Source organism: Phacochoerus africanus, chromosome 1 (assembly GCF_016906955.1).
Source record: "Phacochoerus africanus isolate WHEZ1 chromosome 1, ROS_Pafr_v1, whole genome shotgun sequence".
Taxonomy (NCBI): domain Eukaryota; kingdom Metazoa; phylum Chordata; class Mammalia; order Artiodactyla; family Suidae; genus Phacochoerus; species Phacochoerus africanus.
The window spans coordinates 93,860,375-93,878,977 of record NC_062544.1 but is presented as its reverse complement, the minus strand read 5'-3'; the positions used below and the strand labels follow the sequence as shown (position 1 = coordinate 93,878,977).

General features: G+C 40.0%; 1 protein-coding gene across 1 annotated transcript in view; it reads right to left on the bottom strand.

Annotated features, from left to right (window-relative positions):
• LRRC3B (leucine rich repeat containing 3B) overlaps window positions 1-18,603 on the bottom strand; it is a 92,424-nt gene that overhangs the window by 2,149 nt on the left and 71,672 nt on the right. The window lies entirely within an intron of this gene.

Here is an 18,603-nt window from a genome sequence, read left to right as displayed (position 1 = left end):
TCCAAAGAAATCTAGCCTCTAAGCATTCCTCAATAGCCTGTTTTTTTTCTTTCCAAACATATATATATTATACATATGTATATATTTTATATATATATATGTATAAAATTAGTGTTGGAAAAGTTCTCAGAAATTGCAACTTTTAGTGATATGAGCAAGGTTATGAGAACTGGATACAAGCTAACACTGAAAACTACTCTCTCATACAAAGAATATCCCCTCTACAATGGAATCCTCAAAGATGAGGCAAGTGGATCTTGGACATGTTATGTGATTTGCCCAAGGTCAGATAGCTTGTAGGTGGTAGAGACAGGAATCAAGCCAAAGACTTTGTTCTGACTCATTAATCTCACAATTAATTCTTTCCACTACCCCTACAGCTCTTTCTCAATTCCATCTGCTCTGTGAGGACAAACAAAATCCAGGGATCAATGTTTTATGGTGCAGCTCAATCTCACATGGATGTTGCCGTGGAGCCCTGGGGAGGGGGGGCCTGCCTTGTGGAGGGAATTCATGCTTGACTTTGGAGGAGTCTCTCTCTGAATCTGAGAAACAAGGAGAACATTCATTCCTCTTACAGCAGGGAGCCACAAATGACTCTCTGCAAACTTGTCTTTTCTAAAGATCCCAGATGGATAAACATAGAGGGAAACAACTCCAAATGTTACCAAACTCACAGAAAAGAAGATTAATGTGAGCTGAAAACATAATGAACCGGGTTGGTAATCATGGGGGAAAAAAAATAAGATTAGCAATGGCAGAATGAGAAGAATGTGCTTTTTGGAATCTTAAGTCCCTCAAATGCCAGAGACAGATAGAGACGGAGCCCCCTAGCCTCACTAAGCCATCCATCAACAGCTCATTTCATCTGTATCGAAAGTTCCCCTCCCTTCCATGTTTTCCTTCAAAACTTCATTGTAGGGCATTTAGGGACAGTAATAATTGTCTAGATGGGGGAGAAAAGAAATAAACAGGTGTGGAGGGGAGAATACTCAGGGAAAAAAGAGGGTGCTGGAAGGACAAGGCAAAAGCTGCTGGGAGGAGGACATGAGGAGTCAGGATACAGGAGGATGGAATAGGATTAGAGAAAGTAAGGGGAGTCCATGTCATCCACCAACTGCCACCAAAGGAGTAGGTGCGACCAGCCTGCTTCCTGCTGAAATGTGGAAAGCCTTCTCTGGGAAACACTGCACATGTCTCTAGACACTGATTCTGAGTTTGTCTGAAGAAAAGTGTTTGCTAATTTAGACTATAAGCCCTGTGAGGTCAGGGACTTATTTCTGCCTCATGTAGAACCAACAGTAAACAATGAAAAAGGAAAAAGTGCACTGGGTTTGTATTTCGGCTTTAATCCTTATTAGAAGCAAGTTATGAGCCTCCCCAAACTTCACTCTTCTTATCATCATTTAGAGATTATAAAAGCATCTAATTACAAAGCTGACTTGAGAATTATATGAGATGATCCATGTAAAGCATTTGGCGCAATACCTAACAGGTTATAAGCACCCAATATTTGTTACCTAGAATTACTATTATTATTCTAGATACATTCCCAACTTATAGCATGGTGCCTGGGAGGTTTTAAAGGCAAGAATAAATATCTACTGTTTGAACAAACCAATGAAGTATTTGGGGAATCTAGCTGTGCTTTTTTTTCCCTATGGTAATTATTTTTATTACTTTGAACATAAACATTGGCTTATCAATTGCCTGCGGTTTTACATGTCAAAATGGTGGCCATTGGAAAAAATTGCAACTGTAGACTCCTACTTGATGGAAGGAAAAATAGAACTTTTTCTCAGTAAATATCTCTAATCATTGTTTCTCCAGAATGATCAGTGTGATGGTCATCGTCACAGACAAGAAGAGGTTAGGACACATCTTGAGTGCTCAACATCAGAGTGTAATCCCTCTTGAGATGAAATCCTGCATGCCCCTAATGGTCCACCTGAATGCTGGGATGAAATGCCTATTAGGTGTACAAATATGGAATATTCCCTGCACTCAAAGACGTTGGACTCAAACTATTTCATTTTCTCTCTGAGGCTGATAAAAGGGGAATACAATTCTTCTGGGATTGGCTAGATGGCTGGCTTGCTATGACTCAGCCTCTAGAGCCTCCACCCCCACCCTGGGACAAAGTGACAAAAGATGCAGGATGTAGAGAGCTGAGCCCTTGGATGTCCAAAGACACAGAGTCAAGGTTATCCTCAACAGTGAGGACAGACGAGCTCTCTACTGTGCTGAATTGCTGTTTTCCAAAGGGATTACCAGCTTGGCATTGCCATAAAGTGTTGGAGAGTAACCAGTGGTTCCTAGGGAAGGAAGCCATGGGGAGATGTACCTCTGAGTGAACCTAGGCATTCTTCAGACATCAGTTATATCCAGCAGAGGACAGAGATAAGGAGAAGCCTGGAAACCTAAAACTCTCGTGCTTTCTTCCCAGTCAAGCCAGCCTGCAAACCCAAAGTCTCAAAAATGCCATCCTTGCTGCAGGACAAAAAATGCTTCCTTCCTAACTTAAGGATGAGCACGTAGAACACAAAGGCAGCCTGAGGTCACACTGTGATGGCAGCAATGGCAGCAGCAGTCACAGCCTGGTCTCCTGATGAGAAATCAAACAACCAAAGGGACAGACCAAATTAAACAGCATCTTCTCAGGAGTTCCCGTTGTGACTCAGTAGGTTAAGAACCTGACATGATGTCTGTGAGGATGCGGCTTCAATCCCTGGCCTTGCTCAGTGGGTAAAGATCCAGCGTTGCCGCAGGTGGCAGATGTGGCTTGGATCCTGTGTTTGTTGTGGCTGTGGTGTAGGCCAGCAGCTGCAGCTCCAAGTAGACCCCTAGCCTGGGAACTTTCATATGCCATGGATGCGGCCCTAAAAATAAATAAATAAATAAATAAATAAACAGCATCTTCTCTCCCTCCTATACAATTCTCAACTCATTCCACTGCTCCATCCTCATCTCTTCATTGCCCTCAAATATGTCTGGGGCAATCAGGAAGTGACAAAATTTCTGGATGTGCTCTTCGGGTCTGAGCTGTGTCCCCAAAGAGGGCCATTTTATCCCTGTACCCATGCCTTGCTCACATTTTCCTGTCACACAAGTTTCTGAGCTGCAGCAATTATTGCTGTGATTGGGGGCCAACCATCAAATACTGTTTCCAGGAGGAAAAAAAAAAAAAAAAACAATAAAACAACTTAGCAGCCTGCCTGAGAGGACAGTTTTTCAGTGGCTGATTAAAATCTCTCTTGCTTCCTGTTTTTTTCTTCTCATCATTAGGGTATACTCAGGCCACTCAAGGCTTCATGAACTCTTCCAAGACAAGGAATCAATTCACAGAGAAATGCCAGACACACCAACTTCTTCCAATTATACTCCATGCAACTCTGCTTCCAAACCGGGGGATTTGATTAAAATGCAACAAAGTAGCAAAACAGGAAGGTCTTTCAATTCAAGACATAAAATTAAAACCAATTTAAAAACCCCCACAAATTTAAGTACTTAAAATTAAAACTTCTGTATGGCAGATATACAAGGTGAAATGATGGATGGTAAAATAAAGGGCTGATAACTCTAATATACAAGATCTTATGGAGGAATAGGAAATTGATTTGATTGAAAAATGGACAGAAAAGCCATGTATACAAATGGCTAGTGAATTATATGAAGATTCTTGATCTCACTGACAGTAAAATAAATTCAATTTAAAGGACCTCTCACCTCATTTAAAATTAGGAAGAGTGTCATTGAAATCTAGTACCAATGATAGAGTGGAGAACAAAACCCACTTAATGAGGGTATAAATGGGGAACAAGTTAGACTGACATGTACTGATGTAAAGATCTCCAAAGATGACCCCCAAAACAGCTCGGAAAAAAAGAGTTAATAAAAAAGGGATAATAGTGTAACCCCACTTATGCAAAATTTTTTTCAAGCAGAGGCCAATATGCAACTACAGGTATATAATTTATATGTTTACATATGCAAAGATCATTTCCATAGGGATGTAGCAGGATACAATGAATAGTGGAACTCAGGGACTGGCAGAGGGAGAAGGGAAATTGTCTTTTTGTTTTATATCCTTCTGTATGATTATACCTTCTTAGGGTATAAAGGTGTTCTGTTTGTTTATATTTTATAATAAAGAAAGGATTTAAGACAAAAGAACTAGGGTTTAGCTGAAAAACCAATCCAAATGTAATGCCTCTGAAAGCAACTTTTCAGTACAGGAAAGAGACAGAGTTCCCACTGTGGCACAGTGGGTTGAAGATCCCGCGCTGTCTCCACAGGGTCTCAGGTAGCTGCTGAGGCCTGAGTTCCATCCCAGATCTGGTGCAGTGGGTTAATGATCCAGTGTTGCTGCAGCTATGGCATAGGTCATGCTGTGGCTTGAATGTGATCCCTAACCTGGTAATTTCTATATCTGCCAGGGGCGTGGCAAAAAAAAATAAAAAATAAAAATAAACAGTTACACAATGGTTGCCAAGAGGGTCAGGCAAATGAGAAGATGATACAGTTTTAAAGCTGAACTTTTTTTTTTCTTTCTTTCTTTTTTTTTTTTTTACTATTTAGGGCTGCCCCCTGTGGCATATAGAAGTTCCTGGGGGCTAAGGGTTGAATTGGAGCTGTAGCTGCTGGCCTGTGCCATAGCCACAATAATTCACGATCCCAGCCACGTGTACAACATACTCCTGCAGCTTGTGGCAATGCCAGATCTTTAACCCACAGAAGGAGGACAGAGATCAACCCGCATCCTCATGGACACTAGTCGGGTTTGTTACCTCTGAGCCCCAAAGGGAACTTCCTAAAGGTGAACACTTTTCAACATAAAAGACTGAATATTCAAAGGGACAGTGCTGAGATAATATATAAAAAGGGAACTCAAATTCACAACCTGCAGGAACTAGCCAGGGAAGTTCAACCACAGCCTGCAATTTGGAGGCCAAATCAACCAGGATTTTATCAATAACTGCCAGCCTCTCTAATCTTTGTTCTTGCTTCCAACTTAGGGCCAACCACAGGAAACCAAATCTGCCGCCATAACCAATTACATAGGATGTCCCAGTTCTAATTAGCTGGCCTCCAGCTCCCCAAGCCAGAGCCTCCAATCAGGGCATATTTGAAGCCTTTTTTTCCACTATAAAGCTTTTGCAGGAGTTCCCATCGTGGCGCAGTGGTTAAGGAATCTGACTAGGAATCATGAGGTTGCAGGTTCAATCCCTGCCCTTGCTCAGTGGGTTAATGATCCGGCGTTGCATGAGCTGTGGTGTAGGTCGCAGACGCGGCTTGGATCCTGCGTTGCTGTGGCTCTGGCGTAGGCCGGCAGCTACAGCTCCGATTCAACCCCTAGTCTGGGAACCTCCATATGCTGCGGGAGCGGCCCAAGAAATGACAAAAAGACAAAAAAAAAAAAAAAAAAAAAGCTTTTGCATACTCCTGCCTACATTTGAATCTCTGCCAAATACCAAGGATGGTGGATGAGTCCCCTGCTATAGAAAGCCTTGAATACATAGCCTTTTGCTTTTTCTCATTTGGGTAGTTTTTGTTTATGTCCACAAAGACTCTAGTTTGAGTACATAATGTTTTCAATGCAGTATTTCTGAAATTAGCCTTACAGCCTATTATAGAAATTGTTCTTTATTTGCTCGGGTTTTTCTAGCAACTAAGTATGGGGTGCTTAAGCCATCAATCTGTGTAATTCCTGATCAAAGTTAGGGAAAGAGAGTTCGGATGTGAATAATCCAGATGAAGGGGTCATTTTTGCCACTGCTACTCTTGGAGATCCTGTTTCTACCATTTCTTAATTCACATCGTTGGCACTGAACTCTGCCATGACTTTTAGACCTATGTCTCCATTCACAGCCACCTCTCACCAAAACATGCCACTAGGGCTTCAGACTGGGCATACCTAAAAGCAAAATCATTTTCACCCTTCAATCCCATCCAGTCACCTTCCTCCGCTACGACAAACCACCTGTTCTTCTCTCCTGATTGCTTGAGAAGTTTTCATTTTCATTCTCCCTTGTACCCCTCCCTTCTTTTGCATTCCCCCTGCCAGTTTTCCTGTTCAAATCTCCACCATCTTATTCTGAAAGCAAAAGCCTCAATCCTGGAGTTGTCTGGGAAGCTCCTCTCTGCTTCCATTCTTCTCCTAATGTCTAGTGAAAGGAACACTGACCCCGTCATCTTGATGGTCAAAGAGCTTTATCTATCCCCTGTTGTTGTTCCTAACAATCTTCCTTTTCCAATCTTATCTCCCACCACACTTCCTTACACAGACACAGAAACCAAATCCTGAGCTCAGTAAACATACATTGGTGGCTTGAAAGTGGATGACCAATGGTGCTTCACCCCACAAACATGCAATTTATCAGAAACCATCCCAATCAAAGACCTCTAGAGCTTGGAAGAGCTTGGAAGAGCTTTGCTGGTTTCAATTCTGACTGTGAAGACATGGTCCATGGGGCATTTAGCTGGCCCATTAATAACAGCAGCTTAGTTAAGGATAGGAACTTATAGGGCAGACAGATTAGGGAAGAACTGAGGATGCTTATATTTAAAGGGACTATAGGCTGCTTGCCGATCCTGAATTGTTTGATTCAGGGACCTCCTCAAACCTTCAAACTCCTTTTCTAGTATCTTAGCCTCTTCTATATTATTTATCATTTTCTACTCAAAGACATCTGTTTATCTTTACCACCAGACCATGCTTTCAGAGGGCTGGTCATTTTGACCTTCTCACGTTGCCCAGAATGAGAAAGAAGGACAAGGAGGAAAAACCAAGCCGCCCACCACACCTCATTTCCCTCCCCTTCCCTCTGAGCCCAAAATAAAGAGGAGAGGAGAATAACTGAATATTAGATGAAATTCAGAGTAACCGTATGTTTCCTGGACTGGACATTTCAGTTATCATATTTAATTTTGAAATTAATGGAGCTTATGACAAAATAACCATGGGAAAATCTAAGAGTAGGCACAAATTTGGGGGCTGACTGATGTTTTTGTTCAGGGACTAGGGGAGGGTAATCACCTAACAAAATTGGGAGGCAAAAAGGAAGGTGCATTTATTCTGGATACATTCATATCACCTTACACAGTTCTCACGATGGCCCTGAAAGGCAGCAATCATGACCTTTCAGATGAGCAAATCGAGGCATAAAGAAGCTATGGAATTGCCCACTGTCACAGCTACTGTGATAGGGCAAGCTCTGAACTCCAGTCCTTTGGCTTCCAGCATTGGTGTGGTCTGACATGGCACTGCACTCATCTTTACAGCTCAATTATCATAACGACTTTTCTCTCTCTTGACTGATTCCACTAAGATGAGGAACAAGGGCCATAATGGATTTTACATGGAGCAGATAGTTGCAAGCTGAAAAGAAAGACTGGCAGATGTGGGGAGGCGGAGAGTGGCTGAAGTATGCTTCCAGGTCAAAAACCCTAAAATGATACAACTGCCTTATGTCTGTGAACTCGAATTAAATGCTTGTGGGGCAAGTCCATGGATATGCTTTCATTCAATCCTTGAACAACCTTGTCAGATACAAATGATGGAAGTAAGGAGCCCTACTTCAGGGGAGTGGAAGAATTCAGCAAGTGGGGGCCACTCTTGATCATACCACTAGTCAGTGGAAAAACAGAACCTGGACCCCAGGTGCAGAGCAGAACAGATCTCATTCAACACCCACTGGTTCATATATTTCCTTTCCTGGACACTTTTTGATATGGAGAGTCTGTAAATACAAATGCTGAGTTTCAAATGCCAAACCAGCCTTCTGTTTACCACTTCCTACAGAGTTTGGGAAAGTCATGGGGGGTGAGACTCTTTCTCTGTAAGAACCTCTTTTTTTTTTTTTTTTTGTCTTTTTGCCATTTCTAGGGCTGCTCCCATGGCATATGGAGGTTCCCAGGCTAGGGGTCTAATCGGAGCTGTAGCCGCCGGTCTACTCCAGAGCCGCAACAACCCCCCGGGATCCAAGCCACATCTGCAACCTACACCAGAGCTCACAGCAACGCCGGATCCTCAACCCACTGAGCAAGGCCAGGGATCGAACCTACAACCTCATGGTTCCTAGTCGGATTCATTAACCACTGAGCCACGAAGGGAACTTCCTCTCTGTAAGAATCTCTTAAAGTCTACTCAGAAAAAAACTTTTTTTATCAGAATGACATGAAATCCATTTGTTCTAACTTGTCAGTTCAGGCATGCTGAATGTTAGATACATGTATCATATTAAAATTTATTGGATTTTATCATGATCTAAGTAGAAAGGAGAGAGTCCTTGTTCTTAGAAGGTACAAGATTTGGGGGTAAGTGTCATGACAATTGCAGCAAAAAACTGTCCAGCAAAAAAACCACTATATCTATTTATATGCAGAAAGACAGAGATGAAAGATTAACAATTAGTAAATGGAAAGTGAGAGATAAAAGTGCTCATTGTACCAATTTTTCAACTTACCTGAAAGTTTCAAATTTTTTCAAATGCAAATTTGGAGGGGAGATTCTAAGTCTTAAAAAACAAACAATAATAAAAAAGAACTTCCAGAAGAGAAGAAATCTCTTCCTGGTAAAGCAGGAGAATCTTGGGAATGTTCATCAGAGTGTGACAGACAAAATGGAAACCCAAGATACACAAAATGGAAACTGAAGGAAAAATGAGTAGCGATTCTTTAAAATTGCATTTCATGAACATCAAGACTAGAAAAAGGTTGGGCACAGTGACCTAGAACATGAGTGTAAGGTGGACCTGCTTTTAACTGAGCAGCATGGACATCATGGCTTGGCCACTTACTAATTATATAACCTCTCTATCCCACACTTTTCTCACATGAACATAGGGGTAACAATAGTTCTCACCACAAAGAGGCTTCATGAGAATAAATTTAGACAACATATAAAAAACTTATAAAAGCTTCTGCTGCATGATGAACTCCTTATTAAGAGTTACTATTACCATCACTTCTGCTACCCCTACCATTACTGTCATCATCATCATCTTATACTTTGCCTTCTCTCTGCTAAGGCAACGAGGAGGCTATAAAGGGCTACCCTCCACTTAATACAATGAAGGGAATAATTTTGATGGTGCCTACATTTCTATGATATGCAAGGCACTGGACCAAATGTTTTACTTTAAAGATGAAGAAGAGGAGTTCCCATCGTGGGTCAGCAAAAATGAATCTGACTAGTATCCACGAGGATACAGGTTGGATCCCTGGCCTCACTCAGTGGGTTAAGGATCTGGCCTTGCTGTGAGCTGTGGTGTAGGTTACAGCAAGGCTTAGATCCTGCATTGTTGTGGCTGTGGCATAGGCCAGCAGCTACATCTCTGATTTTCAAACCCTAACCTTGGAAACGCCAATATGCCATGGGTGCAGCCCTAAAAAAACAAAAAATAAATAAATTTTAAAAATTAAAAAAAAGAACTTTGTCCTTAGATGGATCATACACAGTGTCTCCCCATATCTGCTTTGAACAATTTAGATGGTGAGATCTAGGATTTTAAAGTTGATATTTAGATGAGATTTTTGGATTTTGAGTTGATGCTATGATGAGTTGTGACTTTGGACGAGGTTGGGCCATGTTGGAGAAAGCCTTGTTAGAAGCCATTTTAAAAGAATTTGTCAATTCCTGAATGAGACTAAAATAGACATTTGTCCAAGATTCAGATATAAACATAAATTACCTTTGGTAGATTATTAACTTATTAATTTTACAAAAATATTATAAAACAGATAGGATTTTTTTATAGATGAAAAAGACTATCCAGAATGCAAAAATCTAACACATCAAATATTTTATTCTCCCAGGCTTTATAAAATGATATGTGTACATACATCACTATTTTAGCACAGGTAATAACTTTGTCACTTTTCAAAGTTTTAAATGGTCACGACTCTCGGTGCTTGGATACTGGCATAAAGCCCCAGTGAATGGGGTTATATATTAAATCGAACCATTATTCTTTTGCTAAATATTTTGGTTTGTTTTCATCCATTTGTGCTATCATAAATAACACAGAATTGAAAAGGATGTTTTTCATCAACACATCTTCTCGTCTGGATCATTTCCTTAAGATAAATTCCCAGAAGTGAGTTAGTAGGGTCAAAGGACTTGTCATCTGAATTCAGTTCATGGTCTACATCACTGAAAGGGCCATTGCATAAATAATGTGCAATGTCTTCAACGTGACAAAAAAGGTGGTTGCATTTTTCCAATTTATGTTGAATCTTTGTCCATAGCATCAAAAACCAAACCACGCAGAACTGTCGGGTAGGGAAAGTATGGTACCAACAGTACCAGTGAGCTGAGTCGCCCTCTCTGGGTTTAGCCATTAATGATCTTGGTCATAAAGGCACATGATGGGACCACTGGCTGGGTCTTTTGCTCTCTGGTTAGAGTCTAACTGATCAGAGAAGTAGGGTACTTTTTCTTGGCCAAAATATTTGAAATAAGAAAACTGTTTATTTAAAGCTCCTTTAACATTTTCTTGAAAATAGTTCACTGCATTTCTGTGATATAATGTCCTGCATGTTTTCTATGTTTTTCATTAAAAGTACAGCTGTGCAAAGTTATATGTATAATATTGTTTCTTCATTGAGAAAATATTTATTGTAGCAAAAAAGGAATTAGAAAAAAACCTAGAATTAACCTCAAAATTCATCACAAATAGATTGATTAAATAAATATGGTACATCAATACAAAACAAAGAAGCAATCTATAATCCTGATAAAAATGATGCCAAATAAGATACAAATTCCCAGTGATATAATAAATAAGTCCTGGGGTGTACAGCATGATTACTATAGTTAATAATACTGCATCATATATTTAAAAGTCTCTAAGAGAGTAGATCTTAAAAGTTCCCTTCACAAGAAAAAAAATTGCATCACTATATTTGCAAATGACATGATACATATGTAGAAAATCCTAAGGTCTTCACCAAAAAAATATTAGAACTAATAAATAAATTCATTAAAGGTGCAGGTAACAAGATTAATATGCAGAAATCTGTTCTATACACTAATAATGAACTATCAGAAAGAGAAAGCAAGAAAAAAAATCAGTTTAAAATTGCATCAAAAAAGAATAAAATACCTAGGAATAAACTTAACTAAGGAGGTAAGAGACCTATACTCTGAAAACTATGAGATCCTGATAAAGGAAATTGAAGATGATGCAAATAAATGGAAAGATATCCCATGTTATTGATTAGAAGAATTAATATTGTTACAATATCCATATAATTCAAAGCAATCTATATATTTAATGTGATCCCTATCAAAATACCCATGACTGTTTTCACTGAGCAGAATAAACAGTGCTAAAATTTGTCTAGTTCTATACAAAAGACTGAAATAGCCAAAATAATCTAGAGAAAAAAATAACAAAGCTGGAGTTATCATATTCCCTGAGTACAGACTATATTATCAAGCTATAGCGATCAAAACAGCATGGGACAAAACCAGGCATGTGTATCAGCAGAACAGAATAGAGAACCCAGAAATAAACTCACATGCCTATGGTCAATTAATCTATGACAGAGGAAGGAAAAAGACACATTGGAGAAAAGACAATCTCTTCAATAAATGATGCTGGGAAAACTGGACAGCTACACATAAAAGACTGAAATTCAAACGTTTTATCACAGCACAAACAAAAATAAACTCAAAATGAATTAAAGACCTCAATGTAAGACCCAAAACCATAAAAGTCCTAGAGGAGAACACAGGCAGAACACTCTTTGACATAAATTGTAGCAATATTTATTTTGGCTCTATTTCCAAAGGCAAAAGGAATAAAAACAAAAATAAACTAGTGGGATCTAATCAAACTTTAAAGCATTTGCTCAGCAAAGGAAACCATTCACAAGTGGAAAGACAACCTACTGAATGGGAGACGATATCTGCAAATGATATGACAAATGAGGGTTAAACATTCAATACATATATAAACAGCTCATACAACTCAACATCAAAAAACAAACAACTCAGAGTTCCTGTCATGGCTCAGTGGAACGCAGGTTTGATCCCTGACCTCACTCAGTGGGTTAAGGACCCAGCGTTGCTGTGAGCCGTGGTGTAGGTTGCAGACTTAGTTCGGATCTGGTGTTGCTGTGGCTATGGTATATGCCAGTGACTACAGCTCCAATTCGACCCCTAGCCTGGGAACCTCCAAATACCGCAGATGTGGTCCATAAAAACAAAAATAAAAACAAACAAACAAAAAAACCCAAACAACTCAATTAAAACAGGGAAGAAGAATTAAATAGACATTTCTCCTACAGGCACATGAAAAGATGCTTGTCACTAATCCTCAGGGAAATGCAAATCAAAACCATAATGAGATATCACCTCACACCTGAAAGAACAGCCATCACCAAAACAACAACAACAACAAAACAACAACAAAAGAAATAATGAATGTTGGCAAGGATTTAGAGAAAAAGGAACCCTCCTATACTTTTGGTGGTAATGTAAATTGATGCAGCCACCATGGAAAACAGCATGGAGTTTCCTCAAATAAAAATAGAGCTACCATATGACCTAGCAATTCCATTCCCGGGTACATACCCAAAGAAAACAAAAACACCAATTTGAAAGGATATGGATATATACACCTCAATGTTCATAGCAGCAGTATTTATATGAAAACAATCTAAATGTCCATCAACGGATGAATGGATAAAGAAAATGGAGTGTGGGTATATATAATAAATATATAAATAAAATGAAATATTCTGCCATTAAAAAGAATGAAATCTTGCCTTTTCCAGAAACATAAATCGACCTGGAGGGTATTAGGCTTAGTAAAGTAAGTCAGAGAAAGACAAATACTGTAGGTTTTCACTTGTACGTGGAATCGGAAAAAAAAATGAGTATAATAAAATAGAAATTGTCACAGCTATAGAAAATAAACTAGTGGTTAACAGTGAGGAGTGGGGTGAGGGAAGGGGCAAAATAGGGAAAGGAGATTAAGAGGTAATGAACTACTAGGTATTAAAAAAATAGGACACGGGATGTAATGTACAGCACAGGGAACACAGCATTCCACAATAACTTTAAATGGAGTATAATCTATAAAATTATGGAATCATGGCTGAAACTATTATAATACTGTAAATCAGCTAATTGTAACTACACGTGATGATGTGGTTAAGTAGACTTATTGTAGCAATTTTTTTGCAATACATACAAACATCAAATCAATGTTGTATGCCTATAACTAACATAATTTTATGTATCAATTATATTTTAATTAAAAATATTAATAAAAAATATGCCAAAATATAAAGGAAAAATGTATTCATATGGTCCTGGTAAGACAAAACAGAAGTATCTACACCACACACACACACACACACACACACACACACACACACACACACACACATAATTAATAAGTTATGGAAGAAGAATAAATAATGGATAACAGGAGTTCCTGCTGTGGCTTAGCAGGTTAAGACCCTGACACAGTGTCCATGAGGATATGGGTTCGACCCCTGGCTTCGCTCAGTAGGTTAAGGATCTGGTGTTGCTATGAGCTGTGGCACAGGTCACAGATGTGACTTGGATCCAGCATTGCTGTGGCTGTGATTCGACCCCTGGCCTGAGAACGTCCTCAAGCCACAAGTGCAGCCATAAAAAGAAAAAAAAGGGATAATAATTTTACCCTTGAGGGTTTGGTTCTGGAGCTGACGATATAGAAAATCTTTACTTTTCATCTTGTTCTCTTCTCTGCTATTGCAACTTTTACCAGGAGCACGGCTATGATAATAACTAGGTATAAACAAAGAGATTAGCCTGTAGGTCTGACTGATAACTGATTTTCTGGTAGGAGCTACAGGGGTTACAAAAAATGTGGAAGACACGGTATCTCTTTTGAGTAGTCACTTAAACTTTCTGAATCTCAGCAGAGTACTCAGGAAATGCCACTAGCCTGAAGTTAGACAAAATCAGGTTCAACTGTCAGTTTGGGTACCAGATGGATAATCTTGGACAAAAAAATAACTGCTCTGAGTCTGTCTCCTAAATTATAAATAAGAATAATAATTATTTCATGGGTTTCTGATATGGTTCTAACAGTGCCTCTCTCATAGCAGATGCTTGACAAACACTACTGAATCCAAACATACCTTCAAAGGGATCAGAAGCAAGTTCAGACTTCCCAAGGGAATAAAGGGTGTCTGTGAGTTGCACCACATGAATATGTCTGCAGGTATGTAAGTCTGAGAAGCGCCTTCATTGAGTCACAGTGGTCATCATCCTAGTTAAGATTCTGGGAAGTTACAGCAAAGTAACCTGCTCACTCAATTTTTCAAACATACTTGGGCCCCCTGACAAAGGCCTCCCCATGCCCATAATTTTTACAGCATAACCACCCACAGACCATGACATTTGCTAAATTCAGATTATTTAAAGAACATTTAATGCTACCTCTACTCCTCCTCCTCTTACTTTACCCAAACATTCTGAAGGAATATGAGGCGACAAGCTTTGCAAATGAGAATTCTATTTGCACTTGATTGTTCTCAGGCCATATATTACCCTGAAGAAACATCCAAAACCAATATTTATTGCAGGCCAAGACAAAAAACAAAAACAAAAACAAAAACAACTAATAATCCATAACTATCACTAAGAATCATTTTGTTTAATGAAGGAAATGCCCCTGGATTAAAATATGCATGCCTATCAATGAATTGCAACAAATGGGCTATTATTATGTTTGAATGTTATCCTCCCCTATTTCCTCATCCCTAGACACTGTTTTCATTTCTTAAAAAATCATTAATAACACAATCCTTCAAGGCCTTGAAAACCTTAGGAAGCAGCAATTCAAAGAAAGGGCTTTGAAGTTAGACATATCCAAGCTTGTCTAGCTTTGTCACTCAATTTATTAGATATTAATTAGTGGAAGTAACTTACTGCTCATTAGATTCATGATTTTTAGGGCATGTGGCTTAGCTCTGAGTCTCACTTTTTTATTTACAAAATGGGTATGATAAGACCCATTTTTCATGGTATGGTAGATTGTTTACAAAAAAATGGCTTCCATTATCCCCTATCTTATATTATACATGGTTTTTAGAAAGTAACTTTCAAGCTTCTTCCATCTAGGGGTGGAGTCTGTGTCTCTATTCTTGGGATCTAGGTTGGTCTTAGGGTTTGCTTTGACCACAGCTGAGGCAGAAGTTACATCATGCTAGTTCAAAGCGTAGGCCTTTTCAAGAGTCCACACATGCTCTTGCTTTTGCTATTTCAATCTCCCCAGCCACTGTGAAATCCCCTGACTGGCTGGCTGGATGATGAGGGATCACAGAAAGAAGAAGCCATCTCTCACACTCCCAACACATGAGAGAACCTAACCAGATATTCAGAGCCAATCACCTGACCTGCAGTGACCACAGACTCATGAGCAAGCCTAGCTAAGACCAGAAGGATCCTCCAGCTACTAATGAACTTGTAAGCAATAATGCACGCCATTAAGTCTGGGGACACTGTTAGGTAGCAAAAGCTAGCTATAGACAAGACCATTTTAACAATTTAAAAAGTTAATATACTTATGTTAACTATCCCAAAGCCTGATTGATAATTGTTTAACATATTTATACCAACAACTAGCAGAAAATTATGCTTAATAAAAGATCATAGAAACTTCATTCAGGAACGTTGCAATTGTTCAGAGTTCTCACTGTGGCTCAGTGAGTGACTACAGTGGCTCCTGTGGCTGCAGAGGTGTGGGTTCGATCCCCGGCCTAGCCTAGTGGGTTAAAAGATCCAGTGTTGCTGCAGCTGCAGCATAGGTTGCAGCTGCAGCTCAGGTTCAATCCCTGGCCTGGAAACTTCCATATGTTGTGGGTGTGGCCATAAAAAGAAAAAGAATGTTGTAATTGTTCAATGCTGAAGGACATTAGCAGTTACATTATCAGTAGAAACCAAATTATTTAATTCTATCTGCTGACTGTGATAGTCCATAATGTCCCAAACTGTTAGAGTACCCTTTGAGCAGCCCAGAAAAATCAATACATGGCTGAAAGACACCCCTCCAATTCCAAGGTCAAATCTGAATAATACACTTAAACACTGTTTGCTCCCCAGGGCATGGAGTCAGTGCTCTGTCCGTGCAGCTCAGTGATGCGGAGCAAGAGCTCAGGAGTCAGACTACAGGAGCCTGAATCCCAGGTCCGTCAATAGCTGGGCCTTGCCTCAGTTTCCTTGTTTGTAAATGAGGAGGGCAGCATTTACTTCTATCTATAGTGAGGATTAAGAGAGATTACTTAGGTAAAGCACCTACAATTGTCCCTGGCACACAGGCACACAATGTTAGTTATGTCTATGCTGAGTGACTTCTGCTTTCAACATACTCTTGGAAACAAAGACCTGTGTGGTTGTTCTGGGCGCTTGTGTTCAGCCGTCTAGTGCCGACCGGCTTTGTCAGGCTTCAGAAGCTATCATGCAAACACAGAGACCAGGATCAAGGAGGCAACTATAGGGAAAGCAGCGTTTCCAGAGATTCAATGAAGAATTTACATGCCATGTCTTAGCAATTGTGAGGAAATAGGACTGCATTAAATAACACTATATTAATTCAGGAACTAATGCCAGCCTGGAGGTGCTCTGAGGCTTTCAGCTATTGTTTTGTCTGCAAACAGTTCCCATAAAATGAAACTCCATTGCGTAAGTCTGAAGGTAAAATCCCCGAGGGAGTGCTTTCTCCAATTCCATTTCAGCCATTCACAGCATCCACAAGCTTGCCCAGATCTGTGACTTCACACAAATTGTCACAGAATAATCTAGGTTGATAACCTGAGACTGGCACCTGGACCTCGATTTCAATTTCAGGTGAAGAGAGAACTCATTTCTGCTCTGATTGTCCTTCCTGCTGGAACCTCATAATGGTTCCTTTCCAGAATGACAGTCTGCTGAACCAAGTAGAATTGTTACCCCTCCAGCCTGCTAGCAGAGACCAAATGGTATCTATATCATCCTTAATCTGCATGTGATTTGCCTTTCATTTCAGACTTCGATGCTTCATTCTGTTAAGTACCCTAATGTATACTTTCAAATTTCATCTTCTCAGAGATCACATGGGGAATCATATAAAATCAAACTTTTCCTTAATAACTTTATCCTGTGATACATGTTTTTCAAAAAACCGAAGTCCTCTTTAAGGAAGAAGAGAGAATGGAAAATCCAACCAGTATCTGTAGAAATATAAAGAACTTGTTTAGATGCTACTGATGACAATTTAATTACAACAGAAGGTTCATCAGACAGGTTGTTTCCTGTTTATGAAATAATGCGAATGGGTAAATGGGGCAGTCCTTTTTAGATCAATAGGCTGGATCTAGTAGCAATGCACTTACCCCTTCCTGTTCTCCTCCTGAGTCCTTTATCTTCTCAGTTAAGCCTAGGCTTTTCCCCCAAATCTTCCTTTAATGTAAGGAAACTCTACAGAACAAAAAAGGGAAGTCAAATCTGAGACTTCCATACTATGCAGTTCACTGTAGTTCCACAGGGAAAAAAATGTAGGGCCCTGCGTTGACTTGATTTTCCTCTGGGAATCACCCGGAAAAATTAACAGCTACCCGGGGACTTAGCTTTTGTCAACAACAAACCAAATAAAACTTTCCAAACTCAGTTAATTGTCTGCAGGTTACAGTAAGACTTCCCCAGACATAAGATGCTGGTTTAAATAAAACTGAATGCATATTCTCCATCCTAGCATTTACTCTAGCTTGGTGAACCAACCAGCCAAGTTAAGATAAGTGGGAAGAAAATAAAAAAAAGTAATAATTGGCTCAGGTGAAGATAAGAAAGTCAAGCAGAGAAGAGAAAACCACTCCCAGAAAAAGATAATAAATGCCCATTTTGCCTCCTCTAAATGCCTGCACAAATTTTAAATTGTAAACTGCTACAAGATTAAGATGCAGTCACCAACCTCATTGCCTATAGAACAGTTTCGGGATTGGTGATCAAATTACTATCGTATTAAATCAAGCTTTATACATCTTCAACTCAAAGAATGATTGGTCAGGTGAGAGTTTATTTTTACCCCACCTGTGGCTTTTTGCTCTGAGAGGGGTCTTGCCACATGGGAACCGCAGAGATGCGAGGCTGGGCTGGTCTCCTGACTCCCTGACTCCCTTAACACTAGATCTCAGCATGAATACACTGCCCCGTATCCCAAGCATTCTCTCCTTTCCACCTCAGCAGTTCTTAAAGTAACAGGTGGGAAGGTGGGCCAGGGCAGAGCAAAATACTCATAGTAGGGGGGCGTGAGCATCCAGGGAGCGGCCTGGGGGCCAGTGACACTAGTGCTCAGGACCTATTTGCTCAAGGAAGGGCTGAAGGTCAGAAAACCAAAGTGGAAGCTTCTCAAGAACTTAAGAGCTGCCGGGGTGGGGTCTTCAGTCCTGGGACTGAGCCGCGTCCCGCTGCTGTGCAGACCTCCCCACCTTTCATCCAGATGGCAGCCACGTGGAAACGGAGGAAGACAGAGCGCGCCGAGAAGTGTGGGCTGCCTCTCCTGCATCAGGCTCAAAATAAAAACAGACAGCCTTGCCCACGGAGGAAATGGAGAAGGCAGCGTC